The 9,960-nt window shown below is 50.7% G+C and overlaps 1 pseudogene; it reads left to right on the plus strand.

Moving 5' to 3' along the window:
- The first annotated feature begins 492 nt into the window (after positions 1-492).
- Positions 493-4,202, plus strand: LOC119281693 (annotated as a pseudogene).
- Positions 4,203-9,960: the final 5,758 nt, after the last annotated feature.

Genomic DNA, 9,960 nt, shown 5'->3' on the forward strand with positions numbered 1-9,960 from the left:
AATCAATGCTTCACAAAAGTTATTTTCAAAAGTATTTTGGAGCGTTGATTTTGTTTTGTTTTTTGTCATGACTTTCACGAATGTCATTTGATGATGGAACTTTGTAAGCATTCAAAACATTTGTCAATGTTTGTAAAAAAGAAAGTTTGTTCAGATTTACTGTTTATATCGAGTTTATGAGCTCGAGCTGAGAAGGACATTTTCGGTATACAGCCTTATTAATCATCGCTTTGACTTTGTAAATGTAAGCACTGCCACTGGGCGATGGTCACGAAGAAAAGCACGTTGGTTTACTGTATAAAAGTACAGTAACAGTGTGCCATCCTGTTGTCTTCGACCAAAGCCTTTGACTAAGCCTTCAGGCAGATGATACCGTGCCGTTCAACCATATCCGCTGCGTGTACCAATTTACCTCTTCTCCTTGATGCATGTTAACCTCCCTCGATCTCTCGCTTTCGCTGGTTCGAGTTTGATTCATCCGTTGACCAGGCACCCCTATCTTCCCAGCACGATGTTTTCCGCTGAGACAGCGAGATTAAAAAAGCAGAAAATGTGCATTCTTAGTGCTGAAGCATGATGTGTTTCTTCTCTGAAACCCGAAGAAAATTCCTCGTCTCAACCGGTTGGCGATGAATTTGTCTCCAGGCAGAAAAGTCCGTATAGGCGTATATATATCCAGCACCACCCCTTAGTTTTCCATCTTCACAGGTCGCTCGCTGTTATATTCAGAGATCGCTTGGGGACTTGGATCGTTTGACCTATCCACAGGGCATTTCGATAACCTCTCCCATGGTAAATTCAGAAGCAACCCGCTCTTCTTTCCTAGTTCTTTCATTCACGCTGCTTTCCCATGGTAAATGTAGCTCAGAGTTTTGTGATATCTGCAGGCTCACTACAAAGATGATATCAAGTATGAAGAGGTTTGTCCTGTGAAAGTTGGTCTGAAATTTCGTTCATATTTGTGTTTGCTAACGCATAGATGCAAACTTCAACTTTGGGCAGGGCTTCACCCTGAATTCACGAGGCAGCAGGCTCTTCACCTGCAAATGGACGCCCAAGAAACAACAGCGCAAGGCTCTGATCTTCATCTGCCATGGTACATGTCCATTCTCCACAATTTCCATTCTGCAGTTCGTCAAGCTTGTATGTAACAAAGAAGTAAAGAAAATTCATTATTGTTTCGCTGTCAAAACTTGTAGGTTATGGAGGAGAGTGCAGCATATCGATGGCAGGTACTACTACTTCTACTCTTCAGCGTTGCAATTGTGTCTATCGATTCAGAGCGATTTCACCATCCAACATCCACGAAGTGGTACTAACACACTCCACGCATGTTCAGACACCGCCGCGCGACTGGTGCACGCCGGCTACGCCGTCCACGGGATAGACCAAGAGGGCCACGGCAAGTCCTCCGGCTCCAAGGGCTACATATCGAGCTTCGGCGACATCGTCAAGGACTGCTCCGACTACTTCAAGAGCGTCTGCGGTAAGAACAGAACAGAAGAACAGAGCTTCATTTACAGCCCCATTATGTATGCAGATTACAGCGCAATTGCTCTATTTTTTTCTATCTTTTTAACTGAATGTCTGAAGGGGTTTCGATTTGGCAATAACCTCAGAGAAGCCGGAGAACAAGACGAAGAAGAGGTTCCTCTACGGCTTCTCCATGGGAGGCACCGTGGCGCTTCAGGTCCACAGGAAGGACTCCATGTACTGGGACGGCGCCGTCTTGCTCGCTCCCATGGTCAAGGTCCGCTTCTTGACTTGATCGACATGCCATGCTAGTATTGTAACCTGTCAAATTGTCCTAGAATTCCCAGAATGTAACTTGATCTATCGCCTGATGGCTCGGTTATGTCCTCTGAAGATCGCTGAACTTTTTCTTTGTTCTGAGGTGGCATTCAGCTTGGTGATGGCATGCGGCCTCATCCGGTGGTGGTGAGCGCTCTCAAGATGATCTGCGCCGTCGTGCCTAGCTGGAGGGTCATCCCTGCTCCAGATCAGCTCGACAAAGTCTGCAAAGATCCCCAGTTCAAGAAAGAGGTAATAAAACTATCGACACGGAGAACCATTGACCTGACGTTGAGATATGTGCAAGACTTCATAGTTTTTTCAACGTTAGGAAGAAACACTACAGTTTCCTCGATATAAAACTATCGACAAGGAAAACATTTTTTTTTTGCGGGTGACAAGGAAAACAATTGATCTAACGTTGAGATACGTGTAAGATTTCATTTTTTTAAATTCTGGTAACAAACATTACATTTTTGCGCTAGATGAACAAACTATTACAATGTGGTGAACTTTTTCCTAGATCTGTATAAACATATTTTTTTCGTAAAATCGACCGGATTTTTTTAAACATGTAGAAAGACAATTTTATAACCCGATGAACATATCATGTAGATTTATAATGACATATTCTCATAGTAAGCTCTCTGGTCTGCTACATGTTAGAACGAAGAAAACATACCAACATTCTAATAGAATGTGTAAATGCTTTGTGCTCGTTATATTTATAATAATTTTCTTTTTTCACAATGTGAGAAACTTGTTGCAAATATAGTCCATAGAGATCTCCGGGGTTTCCTCTCCTTGCAGTGCTTCAGTGCAATCTATGAAAATGCTAAAAAATGGTATCAAAGGTGTCGGAAAAGAAATCAACAACCTTGATACTAGAATGTTGTGATTTGAACATACATGGTTGATACAATATTATTCATGGTTCAATCACTTTGCAGGATTTTAAAATCTTCGGAATAGGAAAAGTAAATATTTGAGATGTCATCTCCACTTTAATCCGTAGGCATTTTCTATCAGGTCTTACATAATGCTAAGAATCCTTAGGAATTAGGTCAATGTTGGCACAACCCCTAGGAATCTAGTGCCTCTATTCTTGTGAAACGAATGCTAGCATACGCGCAAATCCCCTTCAAACCAAATGAGTCCTCATTGTCTGGGTTTCCCTTTTTGTTTCTCAACTCGTGGATTGAATTTTAAACTAAAATTTTGTGGTGTGATAGAGGCATCTGATACTAAAGGTGAGATTTGATTTTTCAACAATTTGTTGTAGTAGTTTTATTTAAGTAGCACAGAAGCACCTTAAGAGGAGGAAGCATCAGATATGTTCTCACTCGTTGAAATCTTTCACAGATTCGTTCCAACCCATACATGTACAAGGGAAACCTCGCGCTGCAGACAGGCCACGAACTCCTCGCGGTCAGCTTAGACATTGAGAAGAACATGCACGAGGTACATACTCCTTGCAAGGTGTTTTTTATACTTAGGCCTTCTTTCGTTCGTAGGAGTTTTATAGGAATTCTATAGGATAGGATTTGCAAAGGAAAAATTCCTTTGAAGCCCTTTGGTTCGTAGGAATGGATTCCTATTCCTATGTAGGATAGGAATCAATCCTTTACATCTTGGAGGAAAAAAATATTAGCCTAGACTCAATACAAAAATTCCTATCCTATGCACCAAATGACATCTCTTTCTCTATAGGAATTGAGATGCATGTCATCTTAGGAAGTGAGATGACATGCATAGGATAGGAAACTTGATGTCATTTGGTGCATATGGTAAAATTTTTTTCATTGAATCTAGTCTAATGGTTTTTTTCTCTCTAAAATGTGAAGGACTGATTTCTATCCTATATAGGAATAGAAATCCATTCCTATAAACCAAAGGGCTTCAAAGAATTTTTTTTCCTTTGCAAATCCTATCCTATAGAGTTCCTACAAAATTCCTACAAACCAAAAAAGGCCTTACATTAAGTTATAGAGGGAGTAGAAGGCAATAATACCATTGACAGATCATTATCTTAGTCTCAGCATTGTGTTCGTCCAATTCTGTGCGCCACTTAATTATTAATATAATTATGTAGGTCACTTTGCCGTTCTTGGTGCTGCAAGGGGAGGACGACGTGGTGGCCGATCCTGAGGGGAGCAGGCTGCTACACGAGCGGGCATCGAGCAGGGACAAGACCTTGAAGCTGTACCCCGGGATGTGGCACGTTCTCATGGCTGAGCCGCCGGCCGACGTGGAGCGGATCTTCACAGATGTGATTTCGTGGCTCGAGGAGAGGGCGGCGAGCACCGTCAAGTGAAAAAATGTGTAGTGTAGGTGACTGCATTGCAGAATGCAGAGATATTCTTTTTCTTCAAAAATTTATTGCCTTATAATGTCAACCACTATGTGTATCATTCACAATTTGCATGACTAGGATGTATAAAGCCAACAACAACACACAGAAAAAAAGACTACCGAAAGACATGTTAAAACAAACAACAACATAAGCAACAACAATCAAATAGAAATCATCGCCATTGACACCCGAACCATGAGAGAGGTATTTCAAAATCGATGTATCCAAAAAGGAAACAATGGGTGAGCGTTATCGTCCCCATATCCAAGGATTTTAAGCCCCAGTCCAAATAATGCCGTCCGTGAATAAATAACGTGGAACATGAGCATTACCAGGCACAACCCATGCAAGCCAGACCTAGAGTGCCTTCATTTTCTGCAAAAAAAAAAAAATCATGGTTGCAATCTAGACCGTCGTGGCTTAACACTCGTACAACCCTGACATGGGCATCGTCAAGCAATCGAACATCCCCATGTATGCGAACAGCGGACCAAAGCACACCTACCAATATCAACAAGGTCACCAATAGTGACATGAGCCCACTCAAGGAACCATCCAACAGCCCCAAGTGTTGACTCATCACTAGTAGTCAGTCGCCTTAGGGTATTGGCCAGATATGACATGTCATTGGATTGCAGGCATTAAGCGGTCGGTGTCACCAAGAGCCCACATGGGGCCAACTTGCGGCCCCATGCCATCTATAGTGAAGGAAATCGACAACTGTTGAAACACGAAACCGATCAACCATGTGCGACGCTCGTGTTGTTCAACCATTGTCACACGCCTCATGTTCGTTACCAACGTGCATCCAGGCAACGGAATTGGCAAGGAGAACACGTAAAGCCCCGAGCACCCACCCTCACCATGTCTCACGTTACGTTGTCCCACCTTTACCGCCAACCTCGTGTCTGCGCGAAACGTGCCATGCTCGCCACCGCAGCACCGCCACTAGATCCAAACTGTTGGTGCCCGACCGAGCCAACCCCACACCGCTACGACGAGTACCTAAGGTCGACATTGTGCAGGGGTGCCACCAACAACGCCGCCATGCACCTTGTTGAAGGCAATGCGACTCTCGATATATTGATCGGGTGCACGGTGCACGTATATATGGGTACAAGGGCAGCCCTCAGCCTCATCTATACAAGGAAACTAGAGGCGGGGCCGATAGGAGATTATCCTAACAGATACATGCACAAATATGTTCAACACCCTCCTGCAGTCGATACGTCACCAGTGACGCATAGACTGCACCGGAACTCCTCAAATGTAGGCGTCGGTAACCCCTTCATCATGACATCGGCAAACTGCTGAGCGGTGGGAACATGAAGAATGCGGACGCGCCCAAGAGCCACCTGCTCTTGCACGAAGTGAATGTCGAGCTCTATGTGCTTCGTGTGACGATGATGAACGGGGTTGGCGGAGAGGTAGACCATAGAGACATTGTCACAGTAGACAATGGTGGCCTTCGGGACATCAAGAAGCAACTCCTGGAGAAGCTGGCGAAGCCACGAGCACTCGGCGATGGCATTGGCCACAGCACGATACTCAGCCTCGGCACTGGAGCAGGATACCGTGGGTTGTCGTTTAGACGACCACGATATGAGCGAGGGCCCTAGGCAGACGCAGTAGCCTGAAGTCGAGCGTCGCGTGTCCGGGCAGCCAGCCCAATCGGCGTCACTGTAGGCGACCAGGTTAGTCGAGGGCGAGGCCATCAACGTAAGACCCAGAGTCGTGGTGCCGCGGATGTACCGAAGAATCCGCTTCACCAGGTTCCAGTGAGTGTCGCGAGGTGCGTGCATGTGGAGACACACCTGCCGGACGGTGTACTGCAGGTCAGGTCGAGTGAGTGTCAAGTACTGGAGAGCGCCGATGATGGAGCGGTAGAACGCTGCATCTGGCGCGGGTGAACCGTCGAGCGCATAGACCTTGGCCTTCATGTCGATAGGCGTGGGGACAAGCTTGCAGTTAAGCATACCTGCCCGCTCAAGAAGGTCATGTGCATACTGCTGCTGATGAAGAAAGAACCCATCGGCGCGTCGTACCACCTCAATGCCGAGGAAGTAGTGCAATGGGCCAAGGTCCTTAATGGCGAACTCAGCGCTGAGGCAAGCAGTATGCTGGCGAAGTAGCTCGGGCGAGGAAGCCGTCAGGATGATGTCGTCGATGTAGAGGAGTAGGTAAGCGGTCGCCGGAGCCTAGTGGAAGACAAACATCGAGGCATCGGAGTGAGTAGCCCAGAACCCGAGCTGCTGCAGAAAGCCCGTCATCCGCTGGTACTAGGCGTGAGGGGCCTGCTTCAACCCGTACAAAGAGCGGGAGATCAGGCACACATGGTCAGGCTAAGCCGCGTTGACGAAGCCGGTTGGCTGCTGACAGAAAACCTGCTCCGAGAGATGGCCATGCAAGAACGCATTCGACACATCCATCTGATGCACCGGCTAGGCGCGAGAGACCGCGAGTTGAAGGACCGCGCGAATCGTGCCCGGTTTGACGACCAGGGCAAACGTGTCAGTGAAGTCGACTCCAGCGCGTTGCAGAAACCTGCGGACCACCCACCGATCCTTATAGCGCTCGAGAGACCCGTCAGGGCGAGTCTTATGCCGGAATACCCACTTGCCAGAGATGACGTTGGCATGGGGTGGCCGCGGGACAAGCTGCCAGGTGCGGTTGCACACCAGCACATCGAACTCCTCCTGCATCGCCGCGAGCTAATGTGGATCGCGAAGTGCGGCTCGAGCAGACAACGGGAGAGGTGACAACGTAGACGTCGAGGCAGCGAGGAGGTACTCTTCCGCAGAATAACGCGTGCTAGGCCGGTGAATGCCGGCGCGAGCACGGGTGACCATGCGGGTGTCCGGGACGACCGGCGGGACCGGCGGGGCCGACGACAAGGCAGGCAAAGAGGCCATCGAGGAGCCGGGGTCACGCGCGGGAGATGCGCTCGCTGCCAGGGCTACGAACTCAACGGGAGTCGGAGGTGCCGTGGCCGCCGGCGAGGATGCAGCCGGGCCGGCGGAAGCTGTCGAGGAGCCGGGGTCAGGCGCATGGGATGCGCTCGCTGACCGGGCCGCGGACTCAATGGGAGTCGGAGGCACCATGGCCGTCAGCGAGGAGGCCGGTGAGCCGGCGGTCGAGGGGTTCGGGTCTTACGCCGCGGACCCAGAGCAGGGCCCAGGCGCGGTGGGGGCGCCAAAGCCAGGGAAGGCCCACGCACTACAGGGGGCCCGAAGCCAGGAGGGGGCCCGAGCGCAAGTGAGCGGCCTCCCCTGGAGGCACCAGGAGGCACGGGTGACGATGGTGAGTCGGCTGGCGGCGGTACCTGGTGAAAAGGAAAAGACCTCTCGTCAAAGTAAACGTGCCGTGAAGTGAAAACTCGGTGGGAAACCGGATCATAGCAGCGATAGCCTTTGGTGTTTGGTGGGTATCCAAGAAAGATGCATGCCATGGAGCGCGGTGCAAGTTTGTGAGCAGTGGTGGACACGACGCTAGGATAACAGAGACACCCAAAAACACGAAGATCATCATATGAAGGTGGGCTACCGAAGAGGAGATGATGTGGTGCAAAGTTTCCACGAGCACGAGTCGGACGAACGTTGATGAGGAGAGAGGCGATGGAGAGAGCATCCGGCCAAAACCGGGGCGGGACATTGGCGTGGAAAAGAAGAGTGCGCACACAATCATTGAGGGTGCAAAGGATCCATTCGGGGCGACCATTTTGTTGCGAGATATACGGGCAGGTGAGATGAAAAATCGTGCTGTATGTGGCAAGGAGGGTGCGAACCCCGACGTTGTCGAACTCCTTCCCGTTGTCAGTCTACAAGGTATGAATGGGACGCCCAAACTGCGTAGCGACATAGGAGTAAAAAGTAGTGAGAACGGAGAGTGCATCGGATTTTCTCCGCAACGGGAAGGTCCACACATAGTGCGAAAAATCATCAAGTATGACAAGATAGTATAAAAAGCCCGTATTACTGGCAACATGAGATGTCCACAAATCACTATGAATCAACTCAGATGGATACGACGCCACCGATGAGGACGCGCTAAACGGAAGACGGACATGCTTGCCGAGATGACAAGCATGACAAGTATGATCATCGGTTTTATTACACATGAATGAAAAAGTCCTAAGAATATGACGAAGGGTGACCGGGTTCGGATGTCCTAGCTGAGCATGCCAAAGGTCCACCGTGGCGGAGAGAGCGGCCGGAGCGGATGTGGAAGTGGCGGTGGAGTTCATCGGGTAGAGGCCATCCGGGCTGTCACATCGGTGGAGCACCATCCGGGTACGAACGTCCTTGACAGAAAAACCCACTTTGTCAAATTCAACAGTTATAGGAGTTTCACGTGTAAGAGAACGAACGGAAAAAAGATTAGTGACTAACTCAAGTGAAACTAAGACATTAGACATGTGAATAGGCGTAGAGTTAGAGGAAAGGAACCATGACCGACATGAGTAATGGGAAGGGAAGACCCGTCCCCAACAGTAATACGACATGCGGTAGAAACTGGAAATACGGAGTTGAGGTTACCAGGGTTGGAAGTCATGTGGGTGGTAGCCCCAGAATCTATATACCAGTCGCCGCCTCCGGTGTACGTGTTGGTTGTAGGGGCAGAGTGAAGCACCGCAAGGAGAGCCGGATCCCAAGGGGCCGGCGGGAGTGTGGCTGCCGTGGCTGGAGGGGCGGCATAGCCAGGCATGGCCGCGGCGTAGCCACCCGGGGCGGCGTAAGAGGAGCCGCGATGGGGTAGCCACCCGGGGCGGCAAAGAGCGCCTGATGTGCACCGGGGCGGGGGCCAAGGATCCCAGCCGGGACGGGGGCCCACGGCACGGGCATCGTGTACGCATGGACCACCCCCGTCCAAGGGTCGGTCGCGGCGGCCCAGAGAGCCGGGGGCAGCAGCTGCTGCTGCGGCTGGCGCCCCCCCGCATCGTGCTGCTGCTGCTGCTTCTTGCCGCTGCGCCCCCCACGGCGACGATCGGGGGTAGGGGCGGCAACTGGTAGATGGGCGTCGGTGGCGCCTGGAAGTACGACGCCGACGGCGGCGGCAGAGGCCGCGGAGGCTGCGACACCGTGGGAGGAGCGGCACGGGAGGTGCCCACCGCGAGAGCCGTGTGCGTGGCCCGGGACTTCACCGTCTTCGTCCTCCTCTCCTCCAACCGAAGATAGGCCACGACCCGAGGAAAGGTCAGGTCTGGGAGGAACGTGAGATTGGAGGCCGCATTGCCGAACTCCTCGTTCAGACTGGTGGTGAGCATGCTGAGGAGGAGGAGGTCGTCGGAGACCCGCTCCCCGAGGTCGCGGAGTTCGTCAGCGAGTTTCTTAAGGTGCATGCAAATAATCGTCAATGGACAAGTCAAGCTGATGGCAGCCAAAAAATTCCTGCTGAAGAAATACGCAGCGCCGGAGGGCGTTGTCGAGGAAGAGCCCTTTCAGCTTCGCCCACACCATCTGCGCGTCATCAGTGTCACAAACGATGGTGTGGAAGTTGTCCTTGGAGATGGTTTGGTACAGCCAACGAGTGATGGTAGGATGGTCAGCCAGTTGTCATCCACGAACATGAGGCCGGAGTCGACGGAGCCATCGACGTGATCGATGAGGTGGTACTCGCGGTAGACGAGGGAGAAGTAGGTTTTCCAGACGTAGTAGGTGGAGGTGGCGTAGTCAAGAACAACGGGCACGCGGGCAAAGATGTCAAGATCGCGGACGACCTCCACCGGGGGAGGGGCCGGACCTTCGAAGGGATTGGAGGGGAGGGAGGCGGCGGAGTGGGGAGAAGCCATGGATGCAGCGGCAACCAAGGCAAGGAGT

This window comes from Triticum dicoccoides, chromosome 3B, assembly GCF_002162155.2.
Source record: "Triticum dicoccoides isolate Atlit2015 ecotype Zavitan chromosome 3B, WEW_v2.0, whole genome shotgun sequence".
NCBI classification, from domain to species: Eukaryota; Viridiplantae; Streptophyta; class Magnoliopsida; order Poales; family Poaceae; genus Triticum; species Triticum dicoccoides.